This window comes from Canis lupus, chromosome 24, assembly GCF_003254725.2.
Source record: "Canis lupus dingo isolate Sandy chromosome 24, ASM325472v2, whole genome shotgun sequence".
NCBI lineage: Eukaryota > Metazoa > Chordata > Mammalia > Carnivora > Canidae > Canis > Canis lupus.
Window position 1 is genome coordinate 20,518,681 of NC_064266.1, and position 15,195 is coordinate 20,533,875.

The following is a 15,195-nucleotide window of genomic DNA, read 5'->3' on the forward strand; positions in this document are numbered from 1 at the left end:
ATTAGATGCCACAGCCTGGCAGCCAACCCCCCCCACCGCCCCCGCCAGCCAAACCCGGCCAGCGGGCCTACCCGGAGCCACACACACCCGGTGGACATCCTGTTTTCCTCCCTCCCTCTCCCTGCCTTGACCGCAGGTCTGGAGCCAGATGCTTATGAAATCCTATGAGGATTTCCTATGAAATCCATCACCAGGCTCCTGATGGCCTGGTGCCCAGGGCCTGGCTTTGAGTTGTGTGCTTTAGGGCTTGGCAAGGCTGGGACAGGAAGCTCGCAGTCCTTGGTGATGCCAGCCCAGCCTGAGACTGGGAGGGGGGCCAGAGTCACCAGCCCCACCACCACTCTGAGCAAGGGAGCACACCTGTGAACAAGCACGCGGGGATGTGGCCTGTAACAGGACACAATGGTCCAAGTTTACATGGAATGTCAATGGGAACATCCAACTATGGCGCTGTTCGCTTTTGAACATGCCCGGTAGTGGAGACAGACACCACTGCCCAATATTGCAGGACCAGGGTTTGAATCCCAGCCATTTCCTAGCTGTTTGAGCTTGGGCAAGCCACTTCACTTCTCCGAGCCTTAGCTTTACTTACACATAGTAGATGCTCAATAAATGTAACTGCAAACAAACAAAAAAAAATCAGTGTAAGTGCAAATACATACTGAGTGCATCGGCATGCCCACACACATACCATTCTAATAATTCACACACCAAACGTGTAGCAGGTTTATTCAAGGGGCCCACCGATTCATAGATGGAAGTGTGTGTCTGTGAGTTCATTTGCACTGATTACATTTTTCCCAACAATGTACACCATTGTCAGAGTGGTTTTCCAGAGGATTTTCTGAGCACTTGTCATAGGCAGGATAAACCAGTGTGTTTGTCTGTGGAAACATGATGCCTGGGTACCTACCGTATACTTTGGTGCTTGCGTGTGTCTGTGTAGACCCTCATGGGTGGCTACGAGTATGACCTCATTCCCTCTAAGGTTGATCAATTGGCAGAATCTGGTCATTTCTGCTGCATCTGTCGGTGCCAGAGTTATGGGGCACTCTGGACCTGGTCCTTTTGGGCTCAGATGTCACCTCTGTAGCCTTGGGCAAGAGGCTTACACACTGTGTTCAGGTTCCTTTATTGTGATTTGAAGAAATGATTACCACATTACGGTGGGATGAGGACAAAAAGTGCGTTTATGCAAAGTACTGAGTACACAGCATGGCACAGACAAGCACTGTGTGTGTTGCCCTCTGAATGTCCTGGCACTTGTCCTCTGTGATAGGACATTACCTCGTCCTTCAGCTGCAGCCCTGACTCTGGTATATTGCCACTGTTGGCCCACAGGGTCCAAGGGCAGGACCACGTCTGAGTCATCCATAATTATAACTTGTGTGAAGCCTGCTAATTTGAACCCCAGATGTCTCCTCTGGCACGAGGACGAGCTGGCATTTATGGAGCACTCCTACATGCCAAACACTGTGTGTAGCCCACAGGTCTTCAAACTGTCTCAAGAGACTGGCATTCTCATTGGCCCTATTTTTGTTATTTTTTAAAAAGATTTTATTTATTATTCATGAGAGACACACAGAGAGACAGAGACATAGGCAGAGGGAGAAGCAGGCTCCCTGTGGGGAGCCCCATGCCAAGTCAATTCCCCGGGACCTGGGATCACGCCCTGAGCCAAAGGCAGATGCTCAACCCAGGTGCCCTCGTTGGCCCTATTTTAGACGGAAAAAAAAAAAACAAGCCACAGAGAGGTTAGGGATCACCAGACTCACACAGTGACTTGCACCCTGGATTGCTCCCCTCTCAGCCTGCTCTCTACACAAGATTTGGGACCAAGAGTTGGGGCATGAATGTTGCTGGTCGTCTCCCCAGGGCGGGCGCTCTCACCCCATACCTCCCACTGATGCCTTCCCCATCCCTACCGATATTGCTCTGCTCCTCGGTCTCACCCTGGGGGCATCTCCGCTCCCCGCCCCGGCACAGCCTCCGAGAGCCCAGGCAGTGGCCTCGGGTCTCGTCTTCCTTGACCCAGTTGGGGGTGAGGCGAAGGAGCTCCTCCGAAGCTGGCTTGAGAAATCACCTGGCCCCTTGGGTCAGCAGGGATGGGGAGGGCACGCAAGACTCCGCAGCCGGGAGGGGCAGCCCCTGGGGGCAGGGGCCTGGGTTGGGTGCTCAGGCTCGGGGAAAGGAAGGGGAACCTGGCCCCCCCCCGCCCAAGCCCGTCAGCCCTTCCCACTCTCCCCGACCTCCCCCCACCTCTGAGAGGTGGGATCGCCGGCTAAAGGAAACAGCTGCCCCCCGCGGTGAAGAGGGCAGCCGGCTGAGCTGCCACCACCTTGCAGGAACACCAGAGGGCGCCCGAGGCCGCTACGGGCTCGCTGTCCAGTGAGTTCAGAGCCTCCAGGTGCCCCTCGGGTCTCCGGGAGCCACCTGGGCCCAAGGCCTTGTGCATTCTGCTGTTGCGGGGTGCAGCCCCCTGTACATGTCAGTTAGGTTGGATGATGGTGTCGGCTAAACCTCCCCGTACTGATACCTTAACTGATTTTCTGTCTACTTGTTTCCTCGTTTATTGAGAGTATTAAAATCTCCACAACAGCCTGGAAGCTCCCAGAGAAGTCAGTTGGGGCCACTGTGGGGCTCCTCTCACTCACCAGGTTCCTGGTTGATCCTTTTTTTTTTTTCAGTTGGGAGGGCGAACCTGATTCCTGTTACTCCATCTTGACCAAAACAGTTGTATTATTATCTTTTTTTTAAAAAAAGATTTTATTTATTTATTTATTTATTTATTTATTTATTTATTTATTTATTTATGAGAGAGGCAGAGACACAGGCAGAGGGAGAAGCAGGCTCCCTGTAGGAGCCCCGGGACCCTGGAATCACGACCTGAGCCAAAGGCAGACGCTCAACCTCTGAGCCACCCAGGCGCCCCTTATTTTATTTTAAACCAGAACATTTATTGTGTGACTAATCATTGAAATCCTTCAGATGGACTGGGTGCCCTCCTGGGCTGAGGTGTCGTTCCTTCACAGAATCCAGGCCTGAATCTGTGGTGGACAATTTTTAGGTGCCTTATTCAACCGATCTCAGTGGTGGTTCACCTTTTAGCCTTGGCACTCCAGTTATACTTTGTCTTCCGCTTGGCAGGGTAGCCACGTTTGCCACGGGTAGACTTCTGAAGGTGGTAGGCCTGAGAGCCACAGTGGCAGCATGATTTGTGCATCTTACTGCGACGCCTTCCAAATGATGACATCCCCTTTGTCATCTCGCTTCTGTGCTCCAGACCAAAGAGCGCAAAAGTAATGAGAGATTTGTAGAAGAGTTGCAAAGATAATAGAGGGGGTTTCTATATACCATGTCTGCTCACTGTCCTCCACTCAGTGACAGTTTCCTGGTCTTTCCTTGTCTTTTGTGACCTTGGCACTTTTGAAGAGTGCTGGTCAGATATTTTGCAGCACGTCCTTCAGCTAGCTTTCCCAAGGTCAGGCTGCAGTTATGGAAGTTGGGAAGAAGAATGCCACAGGATGAAGTACGCTTCTCATCACATCATTTTAGGGTGCCATGCTATCTCAAGACTTGTTACTGGGGATGCTTATCTGACTGTTTGGTTCAGGCGGCACCTGACAGATTTCTCCACTGTCAAGTCTTTATTTTTCCCCTTTCCACATTCTATCTGTTGGAAGCTAAGTCTAACTCACACTCCAGGGGAGGGGAACCAAGCTTCACAGCCTGGGGAGGAGGGCATCAGAGAACGTGTGGACACATGTTAAAGCCACCACAGAAATGATACCTATTTGAAGGGGAGGTAGTTGCAAATATCCTTTTTCACCTTAAAGTTTCACCCACTAATTTGAATGTTTATAGGTGGATTTGGCCTACAGCAATTACTACTGTGGTGTGCAAGGGGGGATTGTTCTAATCCTGTCAATACTGTATCTATTAACTGGAATTCTCCTGTAAGGAGGATTTGTCCCTTCTCCCTCATACCAGATTTTGAATACATTAGTTTGAAAAAAATTAAATCCTCTCATTAACAATTTTTTGGTTAGTTGTTGAAGTGATAATATGTTAGATATATTGGATTAGATACAATACATTATTAAAATTAATTTCACCTGCCGGTGCCTGGGTAGCTCAGTCAGTTGAGTGTCCAATTCTAGATTTTAGATCAGGTCATGATCTCAGGGTCATGAGATAGGAGCCTCCTGTTGGGCTCCAGGCTCAGTGGGGAAGTCTGCTTGAGATTTTTCTCTCTCCCTCTCCCTCTCCCCCCCCCCACTTCATGCGTGCATGCATCCTCTCTCTCAAATAAAGTGAATTATTGTTAAAAACGTAATACATTTTACATGGTTCAAAATTCAAAAAGGGTGAAAGACTATGTGGTGTTGAGTTAGGGACAGATGGGGCTAGGCAGGGAAAGATAAGGGAAAGGCCCAGAGTCAGGCTTCCATAAATCTCTGGGCTCCCATAAATCCCAAGGACACTGAAAGGCCCAGAGGCAGGCTCCTACTCTCCCAAGTAAACAGAGATAAGGCAGCAGAAACAGAGACAAAAATGTAAATCTGGCCCCTCACTCCAAAGTGTTAAGGAGTGAGTATCTTCCTTTGATGGTTACCAAGCAACCACAGAAACTGCTCAGACCCCAAAACAGCCATATGTCATTCTCTCCAGACAGCACAAAGAGACCTCATGGCTGTGGGCTCCCTGGTTAGGTTCTCAATAAAAGGCCAGCCAAAAAGCCTTCAGCAGCAACCTTGTCAGGACCCCTCTCACTTCTGAGAGCTTTCTCTATACCTTTGCTTAATAAACTTCCTTTGCTATCCTCTCTCCTTGGTCCTCGAGGTTCATTCTTCGACGCCGTGAGATGAGAACAAGCTCTCCGGCTTCATTTTGGTGCTGACACCCGGGATCGGTCACACGGAAGGCTGAGTAAATGTGGACTCTTTCCTTTTCTTTCCTGGGAGATGTCTCTCCCTTGGATAACCTCTTCTCATAACAAACAGCAAAACCGGACACGTGTCAGCCAGTTAAAGGTGAGTAACATGACTGCCAGTCTGAAGACTCAGGTGACAAGCTTCTGGGGAAAGGTTTGGTCGATCTTCCTTCCCCAAAGGAAGGGCATGTTGGCCTACCCCTAACTAGTTCTGCTTTCAGTCTTCTGGCTTTCTTTTATTTATTTATTTATTTATTTATTTATTTATTTATTTATTTATTTATGATAGTCACAGACAGAGAGAGAGAGAGAGAGAGAGAGGCAGAGAGAGAGGCAGGCTCCATGCACCGGGAGCCCGACGTGGGACTCGATCCCGGGTGTCCAGGATCGCGCCCTGGGCCAAAGGCAGGCGCTAAACCACTGCGCCACCCAGGGATCCCTCTTCTGGCTTTCTTAATTGGTTTTTCCCCACCTCAGAGACTTTGCTTACTGTGGGGTCATGCTTGCAAATGGGACCTCATGTATATGAACAGAAAAGCACCAAGTGTGAGGTAAGGAAACTTATTTGGAATTGGCTTATAAGTGGTCTGACTGATCATGGGGCTAAGAATGCAAGCAAATTTACATGACCAGACAATGAGGGCTCATGCAAGAGAGCTCTGAAGAATAAGTCATTTGTAGGATTCCAGGCTAGTCTAAGGTTCATTGCAGGGTGCACTGGCAATTCAGCGCTCTGAGCCTGCCCTCGATTACCTTTGGTGGCCTTGGGGTCTCCAAGACACATAAAAGAATGGAGACTGGCCCTGGGGGTCACACCTCCAGGGAAGCCTTATCCACAAGTAGCATACGCCTCCCCCTGAGAGACCCTATATGTTTCGCTTGCTTCCTCAACCTTCTAAAAGGAATATCATAGTTTAAACTATTAACCTAAAACAAACAAACAAACAAACAAAAAAAAAACTATTAACCTCGCTAAACTCTATGATTAGGCCAAACTTTTTCGGGGAGATCCACAGGAGACCAGGAAGATTAGGTGAAGGATCAGTAAGAGTGGCTACTCCCACCAGCCTGATCCCACCTCATCCCAAGATGTTAGGCTACTCTTTCACCTTGGGTAGGTGAACCAAGGGACGCCTTGGTTTAGTTGAGAGCTGATTTGTAGGGAGGCCTTCATAGTCACCTCTCTATAACAGGTACGCAGTAAGAGACTCCTACCAAGATCACGAGATGGGAAACAAACCATCCTTGGTGGAGACACCTCTGGATTGCATTCTGAAAAATTGTGGAAAATTTGACCCACTGACGCTTAAAAGAAAGTGTATGAAGTTTTTTTGTTCCCAGGCTTGGCCTCAATATCGCCTGGAGGATGGAGAGACCTGGCCTCCTGAGGGAAGTATTGAATACAATACTATCTTACAGTTAGATCTATATTGTAAAAGGGAGGGTAAATGGTCAGAAGTTCCTTTTGTGCAAGCTTTCTTTGCCTTAGGAGAGCAGATAGACTTATGTAAATCTAGTAAGGCAAACACCTCCCCCCTGGCCTCTGTAAAATATCAGGAGAAGGGAATGTATAATAATCTGCCCCCTGAGGCTCCTTCCCAGGAAAAGCCTGCCCCTTAAACCCTCCTGCCCGCCTAATCTGGAGTTGCCTCAAACTGAGAACCCTCCCAGTAAGAAAAAGGCGCACTGGCTATATCCGATACCTGAAATGCCTAGTGAATTTGGTCCCAGGAAAGTAAATGTGCCATTCTCTCTCCAAGACTTTAAACAGATCAAGAGTGACTTGGGCAAGTTCACAGATAACCCTGACCAATATATTGAAGTCTTGCAAAATATAACCCAAATTTGAATTGTTTGAATTAGATTGGAGAAATGTAATGTTCTTCTCAGACTTTGACCGCTGTAGAAAGGCAGGCTGCCTTGCAGGCTGCTGAAACCTTTGGGGACGAATATATGTGGCCTTTGGGGAAGAAGTACAGATTGGGGAAGAGGCTTTCCCCACGGGTAAACAGGCGGTTCCTCTAGGTGACCCCCAATGGGACTATGATAGTTCTGTGGGAGTTTGGAAACAGAAACATTTTCAGGCATGTATTCTGAAAGGATTGAGGAGAACTAGGAAAAAGGCTTTAAACTATTCCACGCTGGCCCCAGTAATTCAGGGACGCTTTAGAGCCCCCTTCTACCTTCTTAGAGAGACTAAGAGAGACTTTATATAGCATACCTCTCTGACCCCGGATACTCCAGAAGGGGAAATAATACTAAAAAATAAGTTTATAACTCAATCAGCTCCTGATATTCAGAGAAAGTTACAAAAGATGGCTATAGGTTGGGACAACTCCCTAAACACCCTCCTGAAGATGGCTAATTCCATCTTTTTCAATAGAGATCAGCAGGAGGCCCGAGAAAAAGAAAGGAAAGATCAAAAGAAAGCTGTTTTTCTAGTGGCAGCCCTAAAAGGACAAGACTTTCAGTCCACCTGAGAAGCTCCTGGTGCCTGTTATAAATGTGGACAGATTGGGCACTTCAAACAGGAATGCCCCGGAAAGCCACCACGGCTCTCTCCTAGATGCAAAGGAGACCACTGGAAGGTTGACCACCCTCACGGAGTCTGGAGGCCCACCCGTCCCTTTCTCGAGGGATCTAGCAGGATTGATGGGGCCCGGGGGGCTCTATGTCTCTGCCCCTGTCACTTGACACAGGAGCCTCGGGTTATCCTGGACATAGAGGGAAATAAAATCAATTTCCTTCTGGATAAGGGGTCGCTTATTCTGTCCTCCTTTCCAATCCTGGCAGCCTCACTACTCATAAGGTTACTGTAAGGGGTGTCTCGGGAGAAACCTGACCAAGTACTTTTCAGAGCCCCTCTGCTGTGTCTGGGGAGAAATAATGTTCACTCGTTCATTTCTAGTCATGCCTGAAAGCCCAACTCCTTTGTTAGGAAGAGACATCTTAGCTCAAATGACAACCATAGGATTAGTGGGGCCAGGACAACTTTTATGTCTCCCTCTAACAGACATGAAGGTCAACCCTCTGGAGGAAAAACAGGACAGGCTAAAACTGCCTCCCTAGTTGTGATCCGCCTAAAGGATCCTTCCTCCGTTCTCCACCAAAAGCAATTTCCCCTAAAATCTGGGACTAAAAGGGGATTAGAAAGCATCATAAATAACTTAAAGGCACAGGGACTTTTAAAGCCCTACAACACCCCTGTAACTCTCCCATTTGGGGAATATACAAGCCTAATGGTGAATGGAGGTTAGTTCAAGACCTCCGCCTGATTAACAAAGCAGTCATCCCACTCCACCCTGTTGTCCCCACCCTTATACTCTGCTGGCACAGATACCCAGTGACACTACATGGGTTTCAATACTAGATCTTTTTTTTTTTAAGATTTTATTTATTTATTCATAGACACAGAGAGAGAGGCAGAGACACAGGCAGAGGGAGAGGGAGAGGGAGAGGGAGAAGCAGGCTCCATGCAGGGAGCCCAATGTGGGACTCGATCCCGGGTCTCCAGGATCATACCCCAGGCTGCAGGCGGTGCCAAACCGCTGTGCCACCGGGCGCTGCCCTCAATACTAGATATTAAGGATACCTTTTTCTGTATCCCTGTCCACCCTGACTCTCAATATCTCTTTTCTTTCGAAGATCCGACAGGACAAAATACACAGCTTACTTGGACTGTTTTGCCCCTGGGATTTCGGGACAGTCCACATTTATTTGGTCAGGCCCTAGCAAAGGATCTTTTGGAGTTTAATTATTCTCAGGTTAAGGTTTTTGCATTATGTGGATGACATTCTTATTTGTGCTCCCACCAACCTGATTTCTCAAGAGGGAACAACTGCTTTACTTAACTTTTTAGCCTCTTGAGGATATAAGATGTCAAGGAAAAAGGCCCGACTATCCCAGACCTCTATAAAATACTTAGGCCTAATACCATCAGAAAGCATGAAGGCTCTAGGAGAAGAAAGGACTAAGCCTATCTTTAAAAAAAAAATTATTTATTCGTGAGAGACCCACATAGAGAGAGAGAGGCAGAGACACAGGCAGAGGGAGAAAGAGGCCCCACGCAGGGAGCCCCACTATCCCAGGTCTCCAAGATCACGCCCTGGGCCGAAGGTGGCGCTAAACCGCTGAGCCAACCCAGGCTGCCCAGATTAAGCCTCTCTTGTCTCTCCCTCTCGCTTGCACCCTTAAACAGCTGCAAGGTTTTTGGAAATTATAGGATACTGCAGGTTATGAATACCAGGGTTTGGAGAAATAGCCCACCCACTATATCACTAAATAAAGGAAACTTAATCTAATGGAACCTATATCCTACCATGGGAGCTAAAGGCCTGACAGGCCTTTTGCAACTTAAATAAGCTTTATTAAAAGTTCCAGCTCTAAGTCTTTCTGTGGGAAAGGATTTCAACTTGTGTGTCACGGAAAGGAACGGAATAGCTCTTGGAGTTGTGACCCAGACTAGAGGATCAACTCAACAACTGATAGGATACTTAAACAAGGAATTAGACATAATGGCAAGAGAGTGGCTGGCATGTTTATGGGCTGTAGCAGCTGTTGCCCTCCTGATACCTGAAGTCGTTAAGATAACCTTGGAGGCAGATATAACTGTTTATGCCCCTCATAATATAACAGGACTATTGGAATCAAAAGGAGGCTTCTGGCTGATAGTCACCTCTTAAGATATCAAGCCTTACTCCTAGAAGGACCTGCTATTTGCATTAAGACTTGTACATCTTGGGACCTCTGGGTGGCTCAGTGGTTGAGCGCCTGCCTTCAGCCCAGGGCATGATCCTGGAGACCCGGGATTCCAGTCCTGTATCAGCCTCCCTGCATGGAGCCTGCTTCTCCCTCTGCCTGTGTTTCTGCCTCTCTCTCTCTCTGTGCCTTTCATAAATAAATAAATAAATAAATAAATAAATAAATAAATAAATCTTTAAAAACAAAAAACTTATACATCTTTAAATCCTGCAACTTTCCTACCGGAGGAGGAGGATAAACTCGAACATGATTGTGAACAAATTATAATGCAGTTTTCTTTTTTTTTTTAAGATTTTATTTTCTCATGAGAGACACAGAGAGAGAGAGAGACATAGGCAGAGAGAGAATCAGGGACCCTGATGTGGGATTCGATCTCAGGACTCCAGGACCACACTCTGGGCTGAAGGCAGATGCTCAACCTCAACTGCTGAGCCACCCAAGAATCCCCAAATTGTAATGTAAAATTATTCTGCCAGACAGGATCTGCAAGAAACTCCACTAGACAATCCAGATTGGATCCTATATACTGATGGCAGCTCCTTTACAGAACAGGGAATAAGGAAGGCCAGATATGCTGTAGATAATTGAAAAGTAAAAAAAAAAAAGAAAAGTAATTACCTTCCGAGGTAATTGAAAGCAAGCCCCTTTCTCCTGGCTCTAGAGCTCTGCTAGCTGAATTAATAGCCTTGATCTGAATGTTAGAACTAAGCAAAAATAAGCAGGATAATATCTATACAGGCCTTCTTAGTCTTACATGCCCATGCAGGAAAGAGTGACATTTCCTGACAGTAAATGGGTTCCCTATAAAATATCACCAGGAAATATATAACCTTTTAAAATCTGGGCTTTTTTTTAAAGATTTTATTTATTCATTCATGAGAGACAGAGAGAGAGAGAGAGAGAGGCAGAGACACAGGCAGAGGGAGAAGCAGGCCCCTGCAAGAAGTCCTTGTGGGACTCGAGTCCGGTCCTGGATCCTGGGATCACGCCCTGAGCCAAAGGCAGATGCTCAACCACTGAGCCACCCAGGTGTCCTTAAAATCTGTTTTTCTGCTCCTAGAGGTAGCAATTATACATTGCAGGGGACATGCAAAAGGGACTGACCAAGCAACTATGGGCAATGCTTTTGCTTTACCCATATGCCAAAGTCAAAAAGTTTCCAGTATTTGTTAGTATGGGTTGATACTTTTATCAACTGGGTAGAGGCCTTTCCATGTGACTGAAAAGGCACAGGAAGTTATCAGGGTTTTGCTTTATGAAATAATACCTAGATCTGGCTTGCCTAAAAGTTTGTAAAATGACAATGATCCCTCTTTTAAGGCCACTATCACCCAGGGAAGATCAAAGGCCCTGGGCATAGACTATCACTTACATTGTGCTTGGAAACCTCAGTCCTCAGGAAAGGTGGGAAAAATAAATGAGATCCTAAAAAGGCACCTAAGGAAATTATTTCAGAATAATTTTGGAGCCCCAGCTCTCCTGGACGTCAGCCCTTCCCATAGTGTTAATTAGAATAAGGAATACTCCAAAAATCCAAGGACTTAGTCCATATGAACGGTTATATGGACTTGCTTTCCTAACCAATGATTTTCTATTTGATCCAGAGACAGATGCCCAGATTAAACACAGAACATCTTTAGCTCAATTCCAATACCAACTACAACAACTATCCAAAGAGCAGCCACAGGAAAAGGGACCCTCTATATATCAACCGGGGGATCTGGTGTTGGTTAAAACTTTACCCACTAAATCCCCGTCAGTGAATAAAATATGGGAAGGACCATATCCTGTCATTCTCTCTACTGCAACTGCTGTTAAAGTTTCAGGTCTTGAATCCTGGATTCATCATTCATATTAAGAAGTGGACATCAGGCCTTGATAATCCTGCAAGTGATCCTCCAACCTATTCCTATGGGCCTATAGAAGACCTTCATTTACTGTTCAAAAGACAAGGCAAGTAAACCTAAGAGCCATGATTTGAGGGTTACTTTTACTATGGAATAATATGTATTTGGGGGCCATGACAGAATGTTCTATTTTAACATCCCAGGCCATTAATATAACTGTGGGGGAATCCTTAACACTCTAGTACTGGTCCAACTGTTCTTTGCCTGCCAGCCCCATAGTATGGGGGTAGGGGGGGAAGAAGACACTGCTATTTATGAACAGAAAATGGCCAGTAGCTCTCGTTTTACCAACTTAACAAATCAATCCTATAAACAAAACAAGAATTATACCACACGATTGGCCGCTAGCGGCACGTTAATGGACGCTAGAAAATACACCTGTGTAAAATGAAAACAGGCTCTTCCGGTATTGACTACAGAAGTTCTTTTCCCACTAAGGTCACTATAAACCCTAACCCCATGAAACTATTGGCTACATCTAATTTTGGGGTACATATGGCTCTCAATGTCATGAATCAACCTCAGTTTTGTATTGCCAACAACTACTCATAACGCTTGCTTTTTTTTATTTTTTTTTATTTTAATTTATTTATGATAGTCACACAGAGAGAGAGAGAGGCAGAGACACAGGCAGAGGGAGAAGCAGGCTCCATGCACTGGGAGCCCGACGTGGGATTCGATCCTGGGTCTTCAGGATCGCGCCCTGGGCCAAAGGCAGGCGCCAAACCGCTGCGCCACCCAGGGATCCCAACGCTTGCTTTTTTTAAAAAAAATATTTTATTTATTTCTCCATGAGAGACACAGAGAGAGAGAGAGAGAGAGAGAGAGAGAGAGAGAGAAAGAGGCAGAGACACAGGCAGAGGGAGAATCAGGCTCCATGCCGGGACCCTGACGTGGGACTCCATCCCGGGTCTCCAGGATCAGGTCCTGGGCTGAAGGCAGGCTCAACACCGCTGAGCCACCCAGGGATCCCCAAAGCTTGCTTTTCAATAGTCTAGTGGATGTGGGGGGCCACCCAGGCCAAAATTTTATGACTCAACAAGAGTCTTATTACTCAACAAGAGTCTTACTACTCAGCTTCAAGCTCTCTGTAAGACAGGCCTCCAATACATCTAAAAACATATAGTTCAAGCCAATTGTATATGCATAGCCTGCTATAAACCTATACTAATCAATGCAACTTTATACTTCCCATCCCCAACTAGTGACTTACATCTACCAAGAGGATGGGCCTTATTTTGTGCCAATATGGCCTATTACACCATTCCTAAACAATTCTTGGGGTTATGTACTGTAGGCAAACTAGGATTGTTACTCTTCCCACTCCCAGCAGCCTGTTCCAGCAAGAACTGCCTCATCTATCTCCTGATTGCGATGACAATGTGGTTCTCATATCAGACCATACCATATTATATGATATGATATCTTATATCATATCAGTTCTGTGGAAGCAGAAGCCTTAGCCCTCTCCTTGGTGGGTCTCCCAGCGCTAGGAAAAGTCTTACATCGTGAGATAAAACAAACTGTTTGCTCAGCAGAACCAGAAACCACACATCCCAAGCATTAGATGCTCTAAAACAAGAACTAAGTAAAGTTAGGGCAGGATTTCTAAAAAATCTGGCAACTATTGACTACTTCTTCTTTTTTTAGATTTTATTTATTTATTCATGAGAGACACACAGAGAGAGGCAGAGAGAGAAGCAGGCTCCATGCAGGGAGCCTGATGTGGGATTCGATCCCGGAACTCCGGGATCACGCCCTGAGCCAAAGACAAGCTCTCCGGCAGCCCAGGTGGCTCAGTGGTTTAGCGCCGACTTCAGCCCAGGGCATGATCCTGGAGACCCACCATCCAGTTTCATGTTGGGCTCCCTGTGTGGAGCCTGCTTCACCCTCTGCCTGTGTCTCTGTCTCTGTCTCTGTCTCTCTCTCTGTGTGTCTCTCATGAATAAATAAATAAAATCTTAAAAAAAAAACAAAAACAAAGGCAAGCGCTTAACCGCTGAGCCACCCAGGCATCCCAATTGCTTGCTTCTTCAACATCGCTTAGGTGGTAAAGAGTTTCCACACATGTGCTGTTTTAATATAATTGACAATTCTTATAAGGGCTCACAATTAATAAATGACATTCAAACTCAACTGGACAAAAATCAGAGTCTTTCCAGGATTGTTTGATTGGCTTGGAAACTGGTGTCAATATTTCAGAGATGCTATTTTACTCTTGGAAATAATTTTTGGATTTTGTATTTCTGTGTTTGTCAGTGCCTGTGGCACTTCATGCCTTCCAACATCTCTTGGGAGCCATACTGTGGACCTCTTGACCAACCCCTGGGAATGCTCTGACTGCTGACCCCTTATGCCGTCCCTTTTCAGCCTGAAGCAGCCAGAGAGGTTATTGTCCCAATCCCTAACTGCAGTTAAGGTTATTATTCCAGAGGGAGGAATGAGTTAGGGACAGATGGGGCTAGGCAGGGAAAGATAAGGGAAAGGCCCAGAGTCAGGCTCCCATAAATCTCTAGGCTCCCATAAATCCCAAGGACACTGAAAGGCTCAGAGGCAGGCTCCTACTCTCCCAAGAAAACAGAGATAAGGCAGCAGAAACAGAGACAAAAATGTAAATCTGGCCCCTCACTCCAAAGTGTTAAGGAGTGAGTGTCTTCCTTTGATGGTTACCAAGCAACCACAGAAACTGCTCAGACCCCAAAACAGCCATAAGTCATTCTCTCCAGACAGCACAAAGAGACCTCATGGCTGTGGGCTCCCTGGTTAGGTTCTCAATAAAAGGCCAGCCAAAAAGCCTTCAGCAGCAACCTTGTCAGGACCCCTCTCACTTCTGAGAGCTTTCTCTGTATCCTTACTTAATAAACTATTACTGTCCTCACTCTCCTTGGTCCATAAGATTCATTCTTCAAATCTGTGAGACAAGAACCAAGCTCTCCCGCTTCAGTGCTAGTCTCTCTTCCCGTCCTCTCCCCACCACCCTTTCTGCAGGCTCCTCCCCAGAGGTGACCAAAGTCAGTAGAGATTTTAGGCATCTACAAGCAATGTCCATAAATATTCTTCTTTTTCCACAAATGGTTTAAAAGTATTCATACTGTTTAGCACCATACACGTTTTTAAAAAGGATTTTATTTATTGGGGGGGGGGGCACTAGCAGGGGGAGGGACAGAGGGAGAGAGAGAAGCAGGCTCCCTGCTCAGCAGGGAGCCTGATGGGTTCCAGGACCCTGAGATCATGACCTGACCCAAGACAGATGCTTAATTGACTGAGCCACCCAGGTGCCCCTACCCTACACCTTTTCATCTAACAATATAACTTGAAGGTCAGTCCAGATCAGTACGTAAAGATATTCTCATTTTGACATTCTGTTCCACTGTATAAATGTGCCATACTTTATTAGCTAGTCCTCTGCCAATGAACATTTAGGTTGTTTCCAAATGTTTTCTCTTACAAACAATTCTGCGGTGCTCCTACATGTGGAATTTAACCTACCAATATACCTGCACAAGAGGGAGGGATCAAAGGGCATGTGTATTTTCCATTTTGATATTGCCAAACTGCCTTTCTTGGAATCTGCACCAATTTACGCCCTGTGCT

General features: G+C 46.4%; 1 long non-coding RNA gene across 1 annotated transcript; it reads left to right on the plus strand.

The window, feature by feature from the left end:
- The first annotated feature begins 2,124 nt into the window (after positions 1 to 2,124).
- On the plus strand, positions 2,125 to 14,722 carry LOC125753513 (uncharacterized). The gene is made up of 3 exons (XR_007405510.1): positions 2,125 to 2,388; positions 4,843 to 5,033; positions 11,515 to 14,722. It is a non-coding gene; the product is annotated as an uncharacterized LOC125753513 (long non-coding RNA).
- The last annotated feature ends 473 nt before the right edge of the window (positions 14,723 to 15,195 follow it).